The following is a 12,544-nucleotide window of genomic DNA, read 5'->3' on the forward strand; positions in this document are numbered from 1 at the left end:
AAATATGGAAAGAGAAGCACCCTTCCTGAAAATATGACAAAAACTGAATTAATATGAATAATATTTGTTTTGTTTTACTTGGAAAGTCATGTGAAATGAGAAATTCACTGCAAAATTATCTTTTAAATCGAAATATGATTGTGAGTTGTGGGAGACCTGTTCCGTGGCGGTTATCTTGATAAAAACAGTGTATATTAAATAAAGACGAGAAAGGGACATGTTAAGACCAACAGATAACGCCCTAACCTGTTGTCGATGAAGCAATCGAGAAAAAGAAAGATGGACTACGTTTTTACCGGTCTCAAACGTGGCTTTTTCTTTAAAGGAAGTATTGATTAGCGCTGGGCATAGGAGATGATAAAAACAGCTATACCCTGTGTGAAAAAGGGGTAATGGTGATAAACAAGAAAACCGGTGTTCCTTAACAACAATGTTATAGAGCATGGGTGTGAGTACTGACCTATGTCATAGCTTCTTCTCGGGTTGTTGCCAATGATAGAAACATATGTGGAGTATCTCACGGAATTTTGCAGTCCCCTTAATATACAAATGAGATCGATATGTGCTTTACATGGTCCCTTAAAGCAGATAAACACCACCCTATGACTTGAAGGGATGAAGAAGATACTGTGAAACAAGCAGGAGTTACACAACAATATACGAGCATTTAGAGTGATTCCAAACTGTAAGTAAGATATCCAACTTATTCAGAAAAGACGGCCTTTTTATTAAACAAAATATTGAAGAAATTCCTTACAGATCACTATGATAAATTGCCATTAAGCTCATGAAATGTCCTAATGGATTGAATAATTATTGCTCCCACTTGAGGTTAATAAGAGAGCGCCCTCACTAAGGGAAACTGTTTGCTATTTTCCAACGAGCTGGGGCTCTACCTCAAACAATTACTACACTTCACTGTAAATCTAGACCCGTGCAGAGAAAATGATTTAATGAGGTGCTTACCTGTCATGGCATCTGGTAGCTCTCGTAGCAACACCGAGACATCTTAGTGGGGGCCTGTTTTTTTTATGCAAATACGCATACCGGCAACTCATTAGAATGGTGTCTCCGGTTAACACAATAAACATAGAAATGTGGACAGGAAGCTATACGTTGTTAGCGCCATATTGGAAAGGTGTGAGCGTCAGATAAGAATAATATTTCTAAAACGAAGCGGACTGTTTAAACTAATAATATGGTCAAAATCGATACTGTTAGATGCAACAATACAGAAGAGAGTGTAAAGTAACATGTCAATAGATGAGTGAATGGAGGAGGTAGTACACCGATAATGACGGGAACGCTAAATGAAGTGAAAATCAAATGAAAACACACAATTAAAGAAAGATGCCTGATAAGCCTGACGAAAACATGAAAAGAGAGAATCAGGCAGGAATAGTGGGTGGAATGGAATGGCCAGAGTGCTATTATACAAAATGTGATGGGATCCAATAGAAAATGGATACATATGACATGCTACAGATCAGAGGTCTATGTAGAGATAACCAACACACAAATTTTCTATTTTTACCCCCATGCCCCCGTAGCAGCCCCCCAGCACCCCAAAGATCCCCAGCCCCACCCTTTCACTTCCTCTGCTATTGGAATCACCCCCTAGCACCCCAAACAAAGAGGCTAGAAGACCCGTGGGTCTTTGGGTGATGGAAAGCCTCGTACCATCACCTATTTCCCCCTCTTACCCACTCCTATATTCGTCCAGCCATATCCGGTATGATTAATACCTAAACATAAAGCATACCATGCTTTATACTTAATAGACCCAGCTTATAATAACATATAATAGCACATTCGCCTAATCCTATCAAGCATCATCCAATTGCCTATGGTATTATGCTCTGTAAGAATTCCCTAGCATTAACCTTGAAAGTAAAGAATTGGGTTTTGTCCTTATATATAACTTTAAGCTTGGCGGGATTCAGGAGGAACACCTGAGTACCTTTGAAAGAATTAATTAACTGTCAAAGTTGCCACCTTTTTTCCACAGTTGTATGACAATAATCTGCTCAAACAAAAAACTCAAATCCTTTTCACTTTCTCTTCCTATCGGGCCTAGCCGGATCATACAGAGCTTAACTAGATAAAAAGTCAGACAGATAGATCAAAACTGCTCTAGGTCGCAGAGCGGATTGGCGAGCGCCAGAATGACTGTTCTACCGGAATGGAAATCGATGTGCCTGTTGCACTACCATGTCCCAAGACCACTGTGTCAGTTCTGGGAATGCTTCAGCAAATAGTTCAGCAATACATTTCTGAGGATCTGAGTCCTCGACGCCCTCCGGCAGACCATGAACTCTTAAATTATTGCACCAAAGGCGATTTTCCATATCCTCAAGTTTCCAAGCTATATAATTTTTCTGAGAGACTAAGGTATCTGTGGTGGCTTTCTGAGGAGTCATCTCATCTGTGAGTGTAGAGATCCTATTCTCTGCTTCAGATATCCTCTCGGCGAATTCTGTTCAAGATTTTGCTACACGCCGAAGTGAGTTCTGTAACTTGCGGCAGGCGCTTTGTGTTTTTTGGCTCTGAATGTGAGTCTAATCTCTATGCATCATGATGGACTTACAGATTTATCCCAGGAAGAGTCACGGTCAACCACATTAGAAGGATAAATGCTTTGGTGGACTATGCTGCTGTTCAGCAAGCTCCATGTGGGATAATTTAGGGTATAACTTTAATAGACGCAGAAAAAGCGTTTGACCGAGGCTCTTGGGCATTTTTATGGGCAACTATGTAGGGGCAAGGGTTTGTCCCGACTTCCTTAGGGCAATAAGAGCTATGTACAAATCTTTTGTGGCCCGAGTATGTTCGATGAGGCTTGAATCTGATTGGGTGCCAATATTTAGAGGTACCAGACAAGGGTGTCCATGTTCCCCCTTACTCTTTGCTGTTCACATCAATCCTTTTTTAAATTTATTGGAAAATAGTTAAAACATTCCATCTATGTGTATTGGACAAGAGTATGTCAAAACACTAGCATATGCCGACGATGTTGCTGTAGTTTTGCCAGATCCAGCCAATGCCGTGGTAGAAATTGAGCTGTTAGCAACATTATTTGGACGAGGTTCTGGGTATAAATTAAATACAGCCAAGACACAAATACTTTGTACAAAGCAAGCACTTTTTACTGATCCCAGGGTTACAGAAGAGGCAACTTACTTAGGGATCCGTGTCAATGCGTCTTTGGATAAAATGGTACTCTCTAATGGGACCCCATTGTTTCCTGGTAGGTCGCTCCCCCCCTGCTGCAGCTCCGCCTGTACCTTTGCTGAGGTGTACTGATCGCCGCCGAAGTCGAGGCCCTCCACCACCTGCAGGCTTCCACCTGAGCCTTATCCCTGGTGGCCAGTGGTGGCCTTAGGTTCGTATCCGCTCTACTGTGCCATTTCTCTGCCTGTCCGCTCCTCTCCTGTGCCCCCCTGCTCCCCACTCGCCGCACTGTTCTGTGCCCCCTTGTTGATTTTGTGCCCTGTTTTTCTTTCTGCTGTTGCCCCTTTTTGATTTTGTGCCCCGTTTTTCTTTCTGCTGTTGCCCCCTTTTTGATTCTGTGCCCCATTTTTTTTCCTGCTGTTGCCCCCTTTTGATTCTGTGTCCCGTTTTTTTTCTGCTGTTGCCCCCTTTTTTTGATTCTGTGCCCCGTTCTTTCTGCTGTTGCCCCCTTTTTGATTCTGTGGCCCGTTTTTCTTTCTGCTGTTGCCCCCTTTTGATTCTGTGCCCCGTTTTTCTTTCTGCAGTTGGCCCCTTTTGATTCTGTGCCCCGTTTTTCTTTCTGCTGTTGCCCCCTTCTGATTCTGAGCCCCATTTTTCTTTCTGCTGTTGCCCCCTTTCTTTCTGTGCCCTTCTTGCTGACTTCTGTGCCCTCTTGATCCCTGCTCCTGCCTATCTCGCTCCCGCGGTTGCTCTGCTCCACTCCGCTCCCCTGCCCCCGTCCCCGCCGCTGCTTCCCCTGCGGCCCCGCCCCCTCCGCACCCATTCGCTGCCCGTGCAACACACCTCCCGCCTCCCAGCTGCTCCTCCCTCCCCACCTCCTCATATATTACCAAAGGCACGCCTAAGGCAAGCCTGTCTGCGCCCGTCCGCGCCTGAACCGCACCAAGCGCCAGAACCCCTGCCCCCCGCACCAGCCACAAAGATCGCCTCCGCTACGACGCCAACACCCTCGTCACTCTCAACCAAGGAAGGACCAACACCTGCTGCTAGGCCGCCCCGAAGCGCACCTACGGCCTCTTCACCTGCCTGAACTGCAGCTTCTCACGCCTCGAAGGCACTGAGACACACGCCACGATGGAATTCAACCAGCTTAGATGCATCCTGATCAACACCCGTTCCGCACGCAAACACGCCGTTGAGCTCTGGGACCTACTCGACACCGCATCCCCGGACGTCGCCTTCCTGACCGAGACCTGGATGAACGAAGCCTCCTCACCGGACATCGCCATAGCCATCCCCGACAGGTACAAGATCACCCGCAGAGACCGCACCAACGGGGCCGGAGGAGGAATCGCCATCGTCCACAAAAACACCATCAGGGTCTCAACAAACACCTACGACACCCTCAGCACCGCCGAACACATACACTTCCAGATCCACACGGACCCCAAGACCATCCTAAGAGGCACCCTCGTCTACAGACCGCCAGGACCGCGGCCTCAATTCTGCGACTCCATTGCCGACCTCATCAGCATGCACGCGCTGACCTCCACCGACTACATCCTCCTCGGAGACCTGAACTATCATCTGGAGAACAACAACAACTCCTCCACCCTGATCGACAACCTCGCCAACCTCGGACTAAAACAGCTCGTCACGACGCCGACCCACATCGCCGGTCACAAACTTGATGCCATCTTCTCCTCAAGCCCCCACATCACCTTCAGCCACGCCTCCGAACTCGCCTGGACAGACCACCACTGCATCCACTTCTCCTTCCGAAAACCCCCCTCACACCACCGGCACCCTACAGATCCCCCACCACTGCTGGGGCAAAGTCACTGAAGAACAACTACAGACTCGCCTCACACTCAACCCTCCGACCAACCTCGCTGATGGTGCACTCACCCTCGAACGCTGGATGAACTACTGCGCCAACACCGTAGCCCCGCTGAAAAAACCCACCAACAGAGACACCAGCAAAAGAGCCAGCTGGTTCACCCCGGAACTCCTCCCCTCAAAGCGCACCTGCCAGAAATTGGAGAACATATGGCATAGCGACAAGACGCCGGACAGACACGCTGCCCACAAAGACGCCATCCGCAACCTCCACTACCTCATCAGGATGGCCAAAAGGACCTCCTTCACAGACCGCCTTGACAACAACGCACACAACAGCAAGGAGCTCTTCAACATCGTGAATGAACTCTCCATCCCCAGTTCCAGCACTAACGACATCCCGCCATCGCAAGCCCTGTGCGACTCCCACGCCACCTTCTTTCACCGAAAAATCACCAACATCCATGACAGTTTCAGACCCTGGAAAACCCCTGCGGGCCTCGTCGCACCAGACCCACCGCCCACGACTCCCTGACAACCTGGGCCAACGTGAGCATCGAGGACACAATCAAGAACATGGGCACAATCCACTCCGGATCCCTGTTCGACCCTCTCCCACACCACATCTTCAACAAAGCCGGCAATTCCATCGCACCCCACCTGCGCAACATCATCAACCTCTCCTTCAAAACCGCTACCTTCCCTGAGAACTGGAAGCACGCAGAGATCAACGCCCTACGGAAGAAACCCAAGGCAGATCTGAGCGACCTCAAGAACTTTCGGCCCATCTCCCTGCTTCCGTTCCCAGCAAAGGTCATCGAGAAGATAGTTAACATCCAGCTCACCCATCACCTCGAAGACAACAACATCCTGGACCCCTCCCAATCAGGATTCCGCAGCAACCACAGCACCGAGACTGCCCTCATCGCCGCCACAGACGAAATCAGGATCCTTCTAGACAACGGCGAGACGGCGGCCCTCATCCTCCTAGATCTCTCCGCCGCCTTCGATACCGTCTGCCACCACACACTACGCACGCGCCTCTAAGACGCAGGGATCCAGGAGAAGGCCTTAGACTGGACCACATCCTTCCTCTCCGGCAGAACTCAGAGTCCGCCTCCCCCGTGATCATCTGCAGCGTCCCACAGGGATCCTCCCTTAGCCCGACGCTGTTCAACATCTACATGGCACCACTAGCACGCATCGCCTGACAGCACGACCTCAACATAATCTCCTACGCCGACGACACGCAGCTGATCCTCTCCCTCACCAAGGACCATCTCACCGCCAAATCCAACCTCCACCAGGGAATGAAGGCCGTCGTCGACTGGATAAAGGAAAGCCGACTTAAGCTGAACTCAGACAAGACAGAGATCCTCATCCTCGGGTCCAACCCCTCCCGCATCACTGGAGACCCCCCCCCGGCCCCTACCGACCATGCACGCAACCTGGACTCGAAACTCACCATGACCAAACAAGTCAACGCAGTCTCCTCCACCTGCTTCAACACTCTCCACATGCTCCGCAAGATCTACAGATGGATCCCGACAAACACAAGGAAAAAAGTCACCCAGGCCCTAGTCAGCAGCAGACTCGACTACTGAAAAGCCCATTACGACAGAGCCTCGTCCAAGGTCATCAACAGACTACAAAGAATCCAAAACGCCTCTGCACGCCTGATCCTCGATGTCCCACGCCGCAACCACATCACCCCCCACCTGAGGAACCTACACTGGCTCCCCATCGACAGAAGGATCTCCTTCAAGCTCCTGATATACACGCACAAGGCACTCCACAAAATCGGCCCAGCCTACCTCAACAGTCGACTCTCCTTCTACGTACCCAACAGGATACTCCGCTCCACTGACCACACCCTGGCCACGGTCCCGCACATCCGCAAAACCACCTCCAGAGGCAGGTCCTTCTCCCACCGCGCCGCCAAGACCTGGAACACGCTCCCCCTCTACCTATGACAAACCGAAGACCTGCTAACCTTCATGAGACAACTCAAGACCTGGCTTTTCGACCAGTAGCAGCAGCACCCCCCCCACACCCGCCCCTCCAGCGCCTTGAAACCCTTACGGGTAAGTAGCGCGCTTTACAAATTATCTGATTGATTGATTGTTGGTAAAGTTAAAAAGGAGCTTGACATGTAGAATGTCTACATCTTTCAATGGCGTGGAGGCGCAATATTTTAAAAATGAATATCTTCCCCAAAGTTCTATACTAATTTAGGTCCATACCCCTGGAACTTACTAAAAATCAGCTTCAATACTACAGTTTATATGTAGCAGCTTCATGTGGGCTCAAGGTAAACCTCGTTGAGCAATGAGATACTTAAATTTACCACGTTCACAAGGGGGCTGGTCAGTGCCCAACTTCCTGTTTTATTACTGGGCTTGCATACTTCAATATATGGAATATTATTGGTGGGGGAAGGGGAAGCTTTAGTAACTGAACGTCCTAATATTTTCCAAATTCTCCTAGGCTTTGAGGCAGAGAGGGGGTTTGTTCTAAATTTAGAGCCTGGTTATTGTAAGAAAACACGCTTTAAGGTGGTGCTCGCTGCTTACAAGATATGGCTCCAGGTGCGGAGGTATATGCAGATAGGGTGGTTTCATTTTTATACACCTACAGCATCTCCAGCATTATTGTCAACTATCTTTTTGGATGTCATAATGGCCAGATGGAGACAGAAGGGTGTTGTAACTTTGGGAGAATTAGTCGATTAAAACTGCATAATGCCTTGCTCCTCGTTGGTCTCTGAATTTGACTTGCCAAAAGTGGACTTTTTTAAATATCTGCAAGTCCGGCACTATTTATTAAAAAACACCAATGTTGGATCTCTATCCTCCAAAAATAATCTACTACAGGCAATTAGGGGGCGGGGGAAGATTAGTACTCTAATTCAACTTTTCATAGAGGCACAATCTGATGATTTGGAGGCACAAAACCTAAAATGGAATGTCAGATTATATGCCTCGATTGCTCTTGCTGAAAAACTTTTAGTATCCTCCCATCTTCAAACCCAACACTATAAGACTATATTTAACTTATCTTATATACCTGCCAAAATATCACTCTGGGGCAGGCTGAGTGAGGATAAATGTACACGATGTGGGGGGGATCAGGCTGAGAGTTTAAATATGTTTTTCGCCTGCCCAGAGCTGAAACCCCTGATTAGGTGGATAGAGGCTTTTTTAACCGAGGTCACAGGAGTACAGATTCAGATTACTCCCACTGTGATGTTATTGAGAATTTTGGAAGACTCATCTGTTAGTGGCGTAATGCATAACTATAGGTATTTGGCTTTCATACCCGGAGCTGTGGCTCGATTATGTATAATGACATTATGGCAACAGAAAGAACCACCATCATTTGAAATGTGGAGAAGAAGGTTATACTCTATCTGTAACTTAGAGCACAGACTGTATGCTCTGAAAGGGCTGCATAAACGGAGAAACTTATCGAGATATGGGGCCCTATAATTGACCACTTGGCGGATAACATTGCTTAGCTTACATTGTCCTACATAGTGTGGTATGATTTTCCTTTTGTTTGTTTTTTCCATTGATATGTACGTTGAATCTAATGAGGATTGCAAATAATTAGGACAGCTTTGTATATATTTTATCTCTTCTTCTTTGGATTAAGAAATTGTTTATGGCTGATGAGGTGCTGTACTCTGTATATGTACAATATGTGTTATTGGCTCTTCAAAAAAAAAAAAGGATCATGTCATCAATGATGTCATTTGAGATGTCATCATTGATGTTACCAGTGATGCCACAGACTATTTCATGCGCGATGCAATACGCGAGGTCACAAACAGTGCACTGTGGGGGAGCAAGCTATAGTCAGCCCAGGCAACTACAACTACTACTGAATCTCAAAGGTTCTGTGTTTGTAAAATATATATATACCTATATTGCATCAAATTGTGGAATGTATTCTAAAATAATGAACAGAGCTGGGCATGTTGTGTCTCGGTGACACAAATCTGCTAACCCTGTGCAGATTTTGATGGGAGTTCCAGTTGAGTATTTCAAAGCGTATGCTAATTCTGTATTATGATCTTTTCTTAAGCATGCTGTGTTTAAAGCAGTTACCTTATAACCAAGTAAGTGAAAGATAGATGTCCAAAGCACAACCATAGAGTAAAGAAGTTACAAATTGGTGCAGTCGTAATGGGTGGAATAAACATGCTGCATTCATGTGATTTATTGCTCGATAACCATGATATTATACATAATGAACTAACTACATAAAAATGGAATTACCTATTGTTATGTCTGTTGAAGGCAACTAGAAATGTAGCCGTAAGTCAGAGTCCTAGTATTTCAATAGGATTATTTATTTAAATTGAGAGTGAGGCAAAAAAGATGGGTTTAATATAAGTCCATTGTGTGAGTATAGTCATCTTTATTGGTGCCTAATGATAACTATAATTGTCAAAGGTACCTGTATTCTTTTTTACATTTTACACCCTGGCTTGATATTGGATACAGATGTTCCAGTTCCTGTCTAATATGTTCAGATAGCGTATAAATGCCAAACCTTCTGAGGTTTTAATGGCAATATCCTGTCAATGCCTCCTAAATGTAAAAACAATTATAGCATATTAATGCTTCAACTATGTTCGTTTATCGTAATGTCTTGCACATACAAGTTTAAATAGACTCAATAATTCCTGCTGAGATATTGTTGCATTTATACTGTTCTTACCCAGATCTCAGTTTGGTTTATGGGTTATACTCCTGTGTGTTTTTTCTCAACTATGAGAGAAGCACTATTGCATTATTACAAGAGTGCAGTTCAAAGTTTCCACTGTAAGCTGTTCACTACATGCTACATTTGATAAGTAGTTTATTAGCATGGTAATACTATATATAACCATTGTTAATGTCCTACTATAATGTGTAGGAAATGTTAATTATTCCTGATAGAGATAACAGCGGTACTCACAATTTTTATATGTTGGTTTTATCTTCCTTGAATATAGTTCCTTAACGTTGGTTATAATCGGGATTTCATAAAGATGTCAATTTATACTAGAGATGTAAACATCTAGTAATATCAGACATGATTGCATTTTCAGTTATATAACTTGTTCCCTTGGTTTTTATTAAAAGCAGTTCTCTTATTTAAGATATTGTGATTAGTATAACAACCACTATTCTTAGTTACTAAATATATTTGAATGCGGTGGACAGTGGTAATTTTGATTGATATAAGTGTTGTTTTAGTTAATCTCCCTCTTCCTAATAGGCAATTTACACCCTCTATTGAGATAAAGCAGACTTTTGATCAAGTGAATGGTATTGGATTCCAGAATATATAGAGTACAAAAACCGAAGCTTGTACTTACGTAGCGTGATCGGTAGTCTGATGTTGATAAGGGCACCAGGCTAATGGACTCGAACTGTGCGTGTTGCTCAGATTTAAATGTTGTCGTTTGGCGGGCTTACTTACGTGACTGAGCGTAGCCTCGGCCTCCGTGTTAAATGTGTAAGGGAAACCAGACATAGAAAACGGTAACCTTTCTGAACAGATTAGAAGGATAGGTTGGATTTTTTGGTAGCCATCTTAGAGTGGATGATATTATCGTAAGGGACATTTTTATTGTTAACAAAAATTAGTAATTTATGTCCATTTCGATATATTTAGTTATAAGTTTTGTCTTTTTCATGCAAAAGCTCGTAAAACGCAAACGGATTGTTCAAAAGATGTTCATAGATTATATAATAATGGACCACAACAAACAAACATTTAAATCAGCTTATATCTCACATTGTGTGCTGTTAAGTTTACCAATTGTCACCTGCTTGCCATATATTTTTCCACATATATGTAACCTATGATATTATATATAGATATATTTAGTTGGATTAGCATCCACTGGATAGTATAAAAGAGGCTACCTGGCCAAATAAGCTATAAATAACAAATTAAATGGAATTGCCTGTTCCCATGGTATGTCCTATTTGAGACCTTTCTTGACAGTGCTGAGTAGGAAAATCCAATAAACTTCATGCTTTTTCTTATTGATTCACAGTCTTGATCTTGCTTTGATGGAATGTTTTCAATAATGAACCATTGGATGTCATCTACTGTATGGTTCTTTTCCATAGAGTGAGGTACCATTGGCGCTGCCATTTTTCTGGTACAAATTGCAGATCTATGTTCTGTCAACCGTGTGTTAAGGGTCCGTGACGTCTCACCCACGTATCCCATACCACACGTGCAGATTAAACAGATATATTATATCTTTTCTTTAACAATTCGTCATCCCTTTTGTAGTGATAGTTTGTCCATTGAATTGCAGATTTCCTGTTTCTAATACCATGGGACAAACCTTACAGGTACTGCATTGTAAATAGCTGTAACTGGCTGAAGCCCTTCAATACCGCTCTGTATTGGCTGTTGTCTTTGGGGCACACGAGACCTGACTACTAAGTATTTAAGATTAATATTTTTGCAGGGGGTACTAGAGGGTGCACGGCAAGATGGCCACACCCTAGTGTAGCTCTGCCCGGCTCAGCCACTATCTGCCAAGAATCTGCCTTCAAAACGTTGCATCTGCACCCCTACTTTGCATGGGCTGCATTGTGTTATTCTCCTTCTTGAGTTTGGGGTATTGCGGAGTGCCTTGGACCACCACAGTGTTTGAAATCCTGCCTGCTGTGGTCCTGGTGACCTCACGCAAAATGGCGACCGCTGTGCAGCCTAGAGGCGGAGCTCACCCGCCGGGGCTCCCATCTTCTGAGCAGTGTAGTGGCAAGAAAAGCTGCGGGCTGAACCTGATCGGAGAGCAATGGACTGCTGCGATGCCTCCTGAGCCGGTGGGACCCTGTTGCAGCGGTGACTGTTGCAGGAACACCAGGTTCATTCTGTGCGGGTGCGGAGCCCTGGATTGAGCATGGAGTGGTGGGGAGGCCCGACTGAGTCTCCCTGAGCCCCAGGCTGCATTGGAGGGTGCCTGTTGACCATTGCGATGCTCCTGGTGCCGGCTGTGGTAAGTGGGGCACGGACTTGTCTGGGCCCGCGGGTGTGGGAATTTGGTGGATGTCGCGTCCTGTGAGCTGTGGCGGGTGCCGGGGAGAACGCAGGTAGTGGGACTGGTGACACTGGACATAGCACAGGGGATTGGCTGCCACATTTCCTGCTGCTGCCTGCTGAGGGATCTGACAAGCACGGGGGGCTGCCACCACGCTGGATTACCTGATATTCTCTCCTGCCTGTTGTTCAGTTTGATTTAAAGATACCGCTTGCCGCATGGACTGGCCAACCCTGCATCAAAGCTACTACTAGCCGCTAATACTTACTTGTGTGGAGAGCGCTACGTAAGGCCTACTGTTGCTGCTGGGCCTTGTACTTTGGGTGCTGCGCCAACCCTAATCAAAGCGCTTTGTTGAGTAACGTGCCTGGAGCCCAGTAGATGTTAATTATCATTAGGTGTGCTGCTGGTAGTGGAACTGCCGGGCGCAGAGGCCTGCCACCGCGCCGGAATGACCCGTGTTTTCTAACTGACAGT

General features: G+C 45.8%; 1 protein-coding gene across 2 annotated transcripts in view; it reads right to left on the minus strand.

Annotated features, from left to right (window-relative positions):
* Positions 1–12,544, minus strand: part of LOC146809204 (putative methyltransferase DDB_G0268948) — a 260,260-nt gene that overhangs the window by 216,756 nt on the left and 30,960 nt on the right. The window contains exon 1 of one of the 2 annotated variants that reach the window (XM_085616023.1): positions 10,379–10,503. The exons of the other annotated variant lie outside the window; for it this stretch is intronic. The gene's annotated coding sequence lies outside the window, so the exon portion shown is untranslated. Of the gene's footprint in view, positions 1–10,378; positions 10,504–12,544 lie in introns of those variants that run through there. 2 annotated transcript variants of the gene reach the window in all.

Source organism: Triturus cristatus, chromosome 7 (assembly GCF_964204655.1).
Source record: "Triturus cristatus chromosome 7, aTriCri1.1, whole genome shotgun sequence".
Lineage (NCBI taxonomy): Eukaryota > Metazoa > Chordata > Amphibia > Caudata > Salamandridae > Triturus > Triturus cristatus.